The 10,930-nt window shown below is 42.1% G+C and overlaps 1 protein-coding gene across 6 annotated transcripts in view; it reads left to right on the top strand.

The window, feature by feature from the left end:
• The first annotated feature begins 1,544 nt into the window (after nt 1-1,544).
• Nucleotides 1,545-10,930, top strand: part of LOC133448855 (plexin-A1-like) — a 207,303-nt gene continuing 197,917 nt past the window's right edge. For all 6 annotated transcript variants that reach the window (XM_061727782.1, XM_061727778.1, XM_061727781.1 and 3 more), the window contains exon 1: nt 1,545-1,670. The gene's annotated coding sequence lies outside the window, so the exon portion shown is untranslated. The remainder of the gene's footprint in view (nt 1,671-10,930) is intronic.

The following is a 10,930-nucleotide window of genomic DNA, read 5'->3' as shown; positions in this document are numbered from 1 at the left end:
CACTTCCTTGCATTCTAAGCTGTCCTTGAACAGAGTGGCAACTCCGCCTCCTCTCCTATGTATTCTTGCTTCACTAAAGAAACTACAATTCTGGGGTGTTGACTCAATAAGAACTTCTGCACTATTATCCTGATTTAACCAAGTTTCAGTTAAAAACATAAAATCAAGGTTGCGCTCGTTAATAAAATCATTGATTATGAAAGATTTGCCACCCAGAGATCTGATATTTAAAAGGGCTAAATGTACATGTAAATTCTTAACAGGAGACACTGGTGAGTTTCGAGGATGACATGCTATACTCAACAGATTGGCGGATTTAATTGAACTTTTTTCATTTCTCACCATTTAGATACGTTTTCTGTTACCTATCCTCACAGGGATAGAGAAAGCTGATTTAACTTAATTTAAGCAGAATATACTACTACTAATACTACTACTACTGTCATTTAGCAGACGCTTTTATCCAAAGCGACTATCTGAGACACAAGCACAAAATTACACAGGAGGGTCCAGCTGGATAAGTGCTGGTCAGACTGCTGAGAGTCCAGTTGGACACAGGTGCTATCACGCCAGTGCTAGATATTAATAGTTTAATACAATAGGCTACGTCAATATTGGAAATGAAATATGAGTGACTAAATGAAAGTAAATAAAATAAACAATTAACAACTTTGGTTTCCTACGTTTTTTTTTAAAAACTTTATTAGCTAATATTGCTATACAAACACCAACAAGGTATACAATAGTGTGGAACAGCACATACAATGATGGAGTAAATTATTTCACAATATTGTGTTTGGTATCATTTTAAAGGGGGCCTTTTAAGCATTCATTCAAGCTAAGACGTGAATCTGACCAACATAGAGGTCACTGCAGCTCTTTAAACTATAAACAACACACATTTTTACACAATTTTCACCTAAATGATATACTATCTCTACTATATTTTATCCCTGTGTCATCTAGGAACAACAGAGACACACAATAGAAAAACTGGAATACTCACAGGACCATAAGGATTCAGGAAATGTATAATATACCCACACATCTTAGCTTGAATGAATGGTATCATTTTAAAGGGGACTGTTTAAATGACAATACCTTTCAAAGACAATATTGTGAAACATTGACAGATATCCTGTACATGAGTCTAAACCAGGATATGCACAAGCATCTAAAATGTAATTTTGTGAAGGGAGTGTGTGAGTTCATGAGCTCATAATTATGATACAGCTGCCACTCAGGAAGGGTTATCATACCAAAATATCATCTGACTACAGACATAGATATTTTCAAAAATTATAAGCAAGTTTTGTCACCTTGAGTAGTACTGATATATGGCCTGGCCCATGGACTATTGTTACAACTTTGGTTTCCTAAGTGTGGAAGAGTTTGCTTCTTCAAAATGTCGTGTAACGTAAGAGGTGTTGAGGTTACATGTAGTGCTGTGAAGCCCCCTATGGGCGGGTGGCGGTACTGCAGCGGGCGCCTCCTCCCTCCTCTCCCTCCCGGAGCCGGAGCCGCATTCCTCTCCTCTCTGCTCCCCATTCACACGCAGGAAGCCGTCGGAGAGAGAGCACCGCCGCTGCGTGACCAGCGTGGAAATGTGCCCAAGTTTTTGGAATTTAAAACCATGGCGGGGATAACATGCCGGAGAATCACTTAAATGCGTAAGTACCCAGAGAAAAACTCCGGCGCGGGTCTCTCTTCTCCAGTGGATGGTAGAGGTTTTAGGTGGAAATATTGAGGTTATTATTATCTTTTTTTTTTCCTCCCTTCCCCTCTAATCCTCCGCGTGGTGAGTTTAGTCGTGTTTTCCCCTCCACCACACGGCTCTCGACGGCTGCTTTTGCTGAGGGTTCGAGTCCAAACTGACGCACAACGAACAGGACGCGTTTATTAAGGTCTACTTAACGAAGTGGAGGCTGGTGTTTCTGTTGAATGTTCGCCCGGTGTTCCCACCAGTCTCACCAACCCCCAAAAAACTAACTCTTACCCCGCAGAAACTACGCTGAAGTAAAGTAACATAAATAATTTGAACTTTTTGGTTTTAATTAACTCGCGCAGCGCACCTGGTGCCGGGAGCCAGGAGCGCTCACGCTGGCTTTCTTTTACGCAGCCGCCGGTTTGGTGCAGTGTGAGTTTTTTGAACGTTAGCTGCTATTAAAAGGGACTTTTTTTTAATATCTTCACGTGAAAGAAACCCCTAGGATTGTCGTTTGGACCTCGAAACAGCCATATGTGGCTGTGTGAAGCTGTTTGCAGCGCGTTGCAGGAAGAATTCCGCCACCAACACGCATAATTAAGGCTGATTTGCGGTCCCGCGTTACACAAACGCAGAGCCTACGGCGTAAGTTGCGCGTCGCCGCGTACCATACGCCGTACCCTACGGCGTAGGCCCTGCGTCGATTTAACAGGTATTCACGGAGCTGACACTCAGCTGTCGCCTGGATAAACAGACCGGCGAGACTCGAGAGAAGAGGGTGGATGGCTTAAGGTTAAGCGCCCCCTCCCATCCCCCCCATTTAAAAATATGTATTCATTTTTTAGCAGATTTGGATGTATCCTGCTCCCTGTTTCTTAAAAAAGACCTAAGGGAGGAGTTTTGTTAAGAATTCTCCAAGGGGGACGTGGTGCTTGCTCGGAAATCGATCCCCCCCTATCGGCTTTGAAATAATTAGAAATAGCGTTGGAGTGATGTGAAAAGAGGGTTAATCTGCCAACAAATGAGAGGTCGTTTTGAGCTTTGTTATTCGACAGCAATTAAATTCCCCTTTTGAGCGGGGATCGAGTGGTGAGGGCTGTCTGTGGGTGTGTTGAGTGCGCATCGGCTGCCGGCTATTGAAAACGCTCTCATAGCTCTATCGGATTCTCCTCAGTTACACCGTTTATTTATTTAGCCTTTACATTAAATCCCTGTTAGCCACATAATTCTACCACCCCGACCTCGCACATACATAAGGCCTGATTTCATTTTAGGGCTGATTTTTTTTTTTTTTTAAAGCACATTCACGTAATTTCAACCTTTTTGGAGGGTAGTGTAATCTGTTGACAAAAATCTCAGCGATTGTCCTCGGATTTTGATGTACGACTCTTGTGGTGTGCCTGAATATAAACCGAGTTGTGGTTATTTTTCTTTACTGTGACCTCCCTGAACGCAGCAACAGTTCATGGGCGTTATGCGACTGACTGTTGATTCTTTATCATAGGTGACAAGAGCTAATTTGACGTCAGGTTAGGTAAATACCAGCCTCTTGGTGACAGTGAAATGAAATGCCCCACTATTCAAATGTAAATGATGTGGAATTTGAACCGTGACATAAGTGTTTGTTTAAGGTGGTGCCCAATTGGAGGCAGAGTGACAGTTCACTAACCACACAACTGAAAGGAAGAAAATGTCTTTCACCAAAATAAACAGCCTTTATGTGCTGTGTGTGTGTGTGTGTGTGTGTGTGTGTGTGTGTGTGTGTGTGTAAAGACTGGCACGGAGGAGATGCAGTCATGTAAATAAATGGTTGTAAATCATTTTGCTATTTTGCTGGCACAGTTCTTGAAAAGATAAAATGTTTGATTTAGGTTTTGTGTATGAAAAAACCTCTCTGAGTAATTATCGGGTGGTAATGGGATCTTAATGACACCTGCACATGTTCAGGCATGTCCAAAGAACCTCACTATTCCATCCTAATCTAGCGCAGTTTATAAGTCAGAGCATGTGTCTGTGAGATAAGGTCTCCCTGAAGGATTGCTCCCATATGGTTTCGTAAAGTTCCCACCATAAAGCACCGGCTTTTGAAAAAATAATTTTGTTTTGCAAAGATGTCACCTTGTAAGGCATTTTACATAAAAGCTTGCAACCCAGCCAGAAAATTACAAGCAATTTGCCTCAATCATCCCTAATTATGATACAAATCTGCCCCACAATGTACCAGCAGTGTCATGAATTTTTCAAAGTGCTCAGTCCGGTCTGCCTGCCGCTGTGAAGGGTAAATCAGTGATGTCCAAACTTTGGAATCTGAGCTGACATGTGCACTTTGCACTCTGGCCCTGTCTTTGTGTGGGTCTCCCCACGTCACATTCCTCTGGACCTTTCAGTCATCAGCACATTTAGGGTCTGATTACATTGTAGTTGGATGACAAAGCACAGGAATTGTGTTGAAGCATGGCTGGAATAGCACTTGGCACACTGTTACACTAGTCATAAATGTTTTGTTTGAGTGCATGTATTGATGAGGGATTTAAATTAAATTCCTGGCTCACATGGAATTTGCTGGAGCGAGGAAAAAAACCTACCTCATTGAGTCAAGTAAATTGTTTAATGCATAACTAGTTTACAGGATATGCTGCATATGTGCAAAGTGTTAACATTAACCAGCTGTAGTGTCTTACTGTCTCGTTAAACAGTAAGACAGTCGTTTTCTAGTGTTCTCACTGTTTGATATCATTGTGACACAGTCATCATCCTTCAGCATTTCCTCTTCTCGCCTTTCCTCTCTCCAACCGCTCCTCGGCGGCTCTTCCTGCCTCTAGAGCCCTGCTGCCACTCATGCTCTTTTCCTAGTTTTCCTCCCTCCCTCGCCCTCTACTTACTCTTCTTTTGCTTAATGTCAGAAGTCCACTTCTCTCTGAATTTACTTATTCTCTCGCTTTCCTCTTTCCACCATCCACCTAATCTTCCATCTTTTCTTACACTGTTTAGATGCTTAGTGGTTCCCTCCTCACGCTGGGAATGAAAATCATACACACGTAAGACTGAGCTCTCTCTTCCATTGTCATCCTCTTTTTTTCGCTCCAGTCTCCTTGGCTGCCTTCATATTCCCCCTTTTCAGTTTGTATCCAGTTCTCCTGCATGTTTCTGCTGGGATGATGAGTCTTCGTAGTTTGCCAGCATCTCCCCCACCTCTGCTTCTTGGCTTAGCACTCATTGAAGAGGCATTTATCACACTGAAAGAGGATCGCCTCTCAAACCAAAACAGTGGTTGTATCAGACAGTCGATACTCCACAGGCTTATCTGTTTTCCCCATGTGTGAGAGCTTTCTTGGCTCCCCGGTGCTGTAATGCAATATCTGTTTTCATATCATAGCCGGGGAAGATCACTTGTTTTTATTACATAGGTTTTCATTTGTGTCAGTCTTCCTGAAGAGGTTAGCTGGAGTGGCATGTTGCTTGTGCTCTACCTCAGGTGTGTGTCATTCGCTCTGCCTACACCTAGTTTTTGCTCATTTTATAATATCTCTGTGTACATTCCCTCTATTCTGACCTGTCCTCTCTGCCGTGTTTGTGACACACCATATCCTGCTTCTCCATAGCGTCACTTCTCCATCTCTTTCTGAGCCATGCCCCGTCCTGTTTCTCTCTGAGTATTTGACTTGGTCTCCCTGGGGTTTATGTGTGCCCCGAGGCAAGGAACCGCATGGCAGCAGCAATGTTAAAACACTAAAGAGACTTGCAGCAGGGTCCATCTGCAGACCATGTTCTACTCATGCATCCACACTCATTTTCTTCCACATCTCTTATGGAACCATAATACCTGTCTAGTCAACAAGCTCTAATATAAAATGAACTCGCTTGCCAATATCTGCTGGGCCTGACATGACTGACTGCTCATATTGGAATGACCTCCATTTGGCCCAAAAAAGAAGCTGGGATCGAGAGTCTGTGGGTGTTGTTGACCTCCAAAGTGCAGGTGCATTACCAATCATATGAAGAGGAAAATTTGCAGAAAAGCCAGCAGCCTAAATCCTCATTGGTGCCAGTCAGAAGCAAATTTAATGGTAAACTGAACTGTTTGCAAGCTTCATTGCATTTGTTTAAAAAAAACAAAAACAAAAAAAAAACAGGCTGCACTTTGCACTTTGGGATGACAGCTTTATTTTGGTCGTTGGAAATTGCCTGAATTCGAGAGCATGGATGTTGTGTATGCTAGTGTGGTGGATTCGAAATGAAAGCTCAGTGTGCATTGTTTAGTGACTTGACCTCCTTTAAAAACAAAAAAAAAAAGACCCGTTGTTGCATCCTTCTTTTTATTTGTAGCCAAATTAAATTGACCAGAGCTGCGGCAGAGCAGAAAAATCTGCAGCATGGAAATGGCTCTTTTCTTTCTTTGAGGGAAGCAGCCTTAGTTTCGCTGTCTCTGTCGTGCTCATCCAAGTGAACTGTCTGTTATGTATAATTAATTTTCTCCTCTCTCCCAGTTTATTTTTATCGCCCACTTTTAACAGTTTCTTCAAAGGACCCTTCCCCCGCTTCCGTCCTCCTCGGTGCCTGCTGAAAGTGACAGCTGCTTGGGTACGGGAGATGCTTTTTGAAGCAGGCACTAAAAAGGCCACTCACGCAAGACAACTTGGAATAGGAGAATCTCTGCCTTTCTGACAGTATCAAAAACAAGCCTGCAAATCTGGCTGCAAATTGAAAATACGCTCTACTGTAGTCTGTTGTGCCTGCTGGGGAAACACAATTTACATGGTCCTATTTTGTTGAATGGGTTGTCGATCGCTTTGGTTGAAATGTAATCCAGGGCGTCAATGTTAACTTGAGTTCATGCAGTTTCATTTCAAGTTTTTTTTAGTTAATACAGCAACATATTAACATTAAGTTCCTGGTTAATTCTGAGTGATAATTTCTAATTTAATCTGTGGAATAGTCTTTCATCGAAAGCAAGGGAACATTGTTTTTGTTGTATTTGATCCTTAGCCTGTTAGTGCTTGGAGTAAGTTACAGTCATCCTTAAGGTTGGTTGGAAGAACAACTTCCTCCTCTGACCCGCTGGCTCTCTGTAGAAATCCCACCACCGCTGTAGCCTATGGGCACATCCTCAGCAACTGTGGTTTCCTCCATGGCATGCTAATGCTCTTGTCAGCATTCTGTCCATCTCACTTTGAACTCACTTAGACAGGCAGCCTGGGTCTTCAATTTGTGCAGACATAAAAAATGCCCTCTTGTTGCCTTTCCTTTTGTGAAGAAGAGCTTGGTTCTGCTATCGATCAGGAAGCCACAGTTCCTTCCTGTAACTTGAGACAACACCTATACTTGTCACTTGTATTGGTCTCTAATTTCATTGTTAAGGTGTGTATCTGATAGGATCGATTGCACTTCAGTGGTTTTAGTTTTTTTAATTAGCATTATTCATGTCTTATTTTCAATTATTTTTGTCTTTTAAGTCTCCATAAGCTTCCAAAATTAACTTTCTGGTGGTGCATTTGGATCTCCAGTCGGTCCTGCCATTCCTCATTTACAACTAGTTAGAATCGAACACATGCAAGCACGAGCAGATCGCTTTCATAGTCCATTCACCTTCAAGCTACATGCACATGGCTTTTTTTACTAGCTGCAGTTTATCTTTTATTTTATAGTACTTATTCACCTATAAGTAATACAAAATCTGGTGAAAAATAATCTAAAACCACCTGCTCTGTTTTTACTCTTTTTAATTTGGTAAAGAGCCAAGACAGATAGTTGGCCTATTGCCTTAATCACACATGTAGCACACATTCTCAAATGAAAAACCTCAATTTCTTTTTTGTCTCATTCACTATCTATCTGCCTTTCATTTGGCACTGGGAAGAAAATCAGATCTCAGAAGGGGATGGTGTCTGGATGAGTCTGTCAGTAATATTGGCAGAAATTGTGTGTTGCTGATGCTGAAATGGTCTAAGTTTAGATGAGGGAGCCTACCGGTTGTTTACTGTGCTCACTAGAGTCTGTCTGCATCTTCAGGCATGTTTGGCTTGTTAATGAGAACCACGGTGAGAGATGAGGCAGCATGCTGAGGATGTGCATGCATTTGCATTGAGATAGGCAGTGCACCAACCGTAAACCATCCTTGATGTGCACACTGTATGCAGGATACTATGTACAAAGCCTTGTGCATCTGTGCAGCAATGACTCATCATGTGGTGACACTTTCCACCGTGGTGCATTGTTGTGCTCAATGTTAATAGTGCAGTGACCCCAATTGCTCACCTCCTTTTTGTCAACAAGATTGAAATTTACATTAGGATAGAAACGTAGTGAGGAGCAAAACTGAAGAAAACTATACTCTTCATATAATTAACTTATTTGAATAACCTTAGACCTAGACACTGTGGCATAATTTGTTTAAATCTAGTGACCTCAGATCAGCATTGACTTAACATAGTATGTTCACATTGTGCTTTGAGACGTCTGTTTGGTGAAGTTAGCCTGCACTCTTAAGAGTCTGGCCATGACTGAACAGGACAGAATGTAAACAAACCAGTTTGTCAAACTTAATTGTCGGGCACTGGCAGCTGAGTCATCATAAGTGGATGGCTTGGTTGAATTTACTTTACATCGATACCAATCGCACCACTACTTATCTCAAAAGTTAACTGTACTAGCCCTAGAACTGGTACAAGTTTACTTCTAAGTGTTAATATCACATCATGACATTTATTTATTTAGGAAATCCCTGACCCACTCTTATATTCACACTTGTTGTTCCTTTTGTTTTATTAAGGGAGATCTTAAATAATTCAGATCGTCCATACACTTCAGCTGTGTAAATAATAGGAGGCAGCTTTCTGAAGAGAGCCACTTGCTCAGGGACAGGATAGCCTTTAAATCAGGTAGCTACCTGTCTGGTGCCTTTGCTGTGTCTGGTTGTGGACTATAAAGGAATAAACTCCATGTTAGTAGGAGGGTGTCTCATTCCAGAAAGGTCAGCGGTTTGGTGGTTGCGCTTCTCACAGGAATGCTGTCTGGCAGTGCCATCCCTATGTACAGGGCAATATTCAGTCCAGACAGTTCTCGCAGACGGTTCCACGTTGGTGCAATGACCTGCCAGTTTTTATCAGAGCAAGGTCATTCCTTTATCTTCAAAAAGATATTGAAAAGGCGCCTTTTCTGTCTTCGTCGTCTAACTGCTGAATAGGACTAACAGAATCTAACCCCACCCTCCTTTGTACTTTTCTGTTTAGGGTGATTTTCTCACTGCACTTTTGATTGTTTTTTCTTCTTGGCAGTTTGTGATTGCCTTTTTCTTTTAGAAATTGCACTTTTTGCTATACTGCAAGTCTCCTTTTTCTATATTGATTAATTGTGCCGCTCCTTTTTGTAAGTGTAATACAGTGTAAAGTTATGGTGTTATGGCCTCTGACGCAGTGATGAGCATTGAAAAAGCATGTGAAAATCTGTGCTCGCATTTTCTACTTCTTTGACTTTAATTGCATATATATATATATATATATATATATATATATATATATATATATATATATATATATATATATATATATATATAATATGTGTGTATATGTAGTTTTCATTATAATATCAAAATTGGCAGTCAGGCTTCATGAATTGACTTTCAAACCTGCATCAGCTACAGAAATAAGGGTAGATTTTGTGTGGCTGTTGTTATGAATCACTTTAGAAATATTCCCAGCTTCTCACATCCCCATACTTACCTCACAGCTGCCAATTTTCTGTATTGGGGCCAATGTGGACCTGTCAGATTTAGAACATAATAATAAAGTAAGTCAGTCAGATAGCGATTGTGTTTTCAGTGGGATGGGGAGTTGGTATTGAAGGCTGTTTTTATTTCTTGCGTCAGTTCTGCTCCGCTTATAAAAAGCGGAATTAATTTGTGCTCAAAATACTTAAATTTACTATGGAATATCCTACACCTACTCTTTCTTCTAGCCCTTTCTTTCCAGAGCTGCTGTCATCTTTGTTTTGTGCTCTTCTCAAATGGTTAGAGAGGGAAATGTGATGAGTGGCTTGCTGGCTCTGGCCTCCACTGTATGTTGGCTCTATGCCACTGCAGAGCACGTTGACCACAGACATATGTACAGAGGACCTTTTCTCTATTCACAGGGATTACAGTTATCCAATAATACTACACTGAACTGCTGAAAAGCAATGTAAATATGACATAACACTATATTTTCAGTGGGTGCTCTATGCAAATTGTCATAATACAAATAGGATTCAATTGAATTGTTTCATATATCATTGCATCACTTTTTGTTCGCACCATTCTTGCAGTTTTATAACGTAAAACTTCAGGCATGTTTTGTGACACTCCTGAAAGATTTTGTTTTTCTTCTACTGCCTCGGTGGAAGCATGTGCTTGTGGACCATAAAACCTTGTTTCCCTCCGTTTCCTCCTCTACATAGCTTGTTAAAGGGAAAAAAACCACTTGATGGCATGTTGTGCAGAACACTAGCAACTGCTCAGGCTGATTCTTTTAGCAGACCTGGGTTACCGCCTTGCAGCAACAGAATAAATCCTGGGGGCTCTTTCAAGTTGTCTCTCCCTCCTCGACCCCCTATAGAGAAAAGGCACGCAGAGCAGAGGGACTCTGGGAATAAGTGCTTCAGGCCAGACAATGGCGGATCGCTGGGGAGGGGGTGGGGTGTGGGTCGTAACCAGAAATTGAAGAAGAGCAGGAGGAGGGTGGTGAAGGCCCCCAAACTGGTAGGAGGAATGGAGTTTTGTGTGTGTGTGTGTGTGTGTGTGTTAGAGGTTAGAGGTTAGACTGATCCTTTTTTAAAGGTGTAATGGGGCCATGGAGGTTTTATTGCCACGGCTCTCTTGTTGCTTTTTGCCCAGCTTGGGGTAATCCTTTGCTACTGCATCATGGGGGAGGGGTATTTAGGTGGGTGTGAGTGTGAGCTACACATTGCTGTCCTATGATGACTTCAGTTGTGCCTGGTGACCTCTGACCTCGGGCTCTTCTCACCCTCCCTGTCAGGTCAGCAACATGCCAGTTCCCAGGTGAAGTGAGGGTGGGTCTGGAAGTGCCCAAGCAAGTCTTTCTGGGGGTAGATGAAGGGACTGAGCATGTGATGAAGCAGCCAGCAAATACGAAGGAATGCGTCAGCGAAACCATGCAGTGTTCCAAATGAAATGGGGTGTGTAACTTGTGACTGGTTTGCTGATGCGTGTGAGCTTTCTTTCTCTCCAAGTTC

The sequence above is a fragment of the Cololabis saira genome, chromosome 8 (assembly GCF_033807715.1).
Source record: "Cololabis saira isolate AMF1-May2022 chromosome 8, fColSai1.1, whole genome shotgun sequence".
Classification (NCBI taxonomy): domain Eukaryota; kingdom Metazoa; phylum Chordata; class Actinopteri; order Beloniformes; family Belonidae; genus Cololabis; species Cololabis saira.
This window is presented reverse-complemented; position numbering and strand designations above follow the sequence as displayed.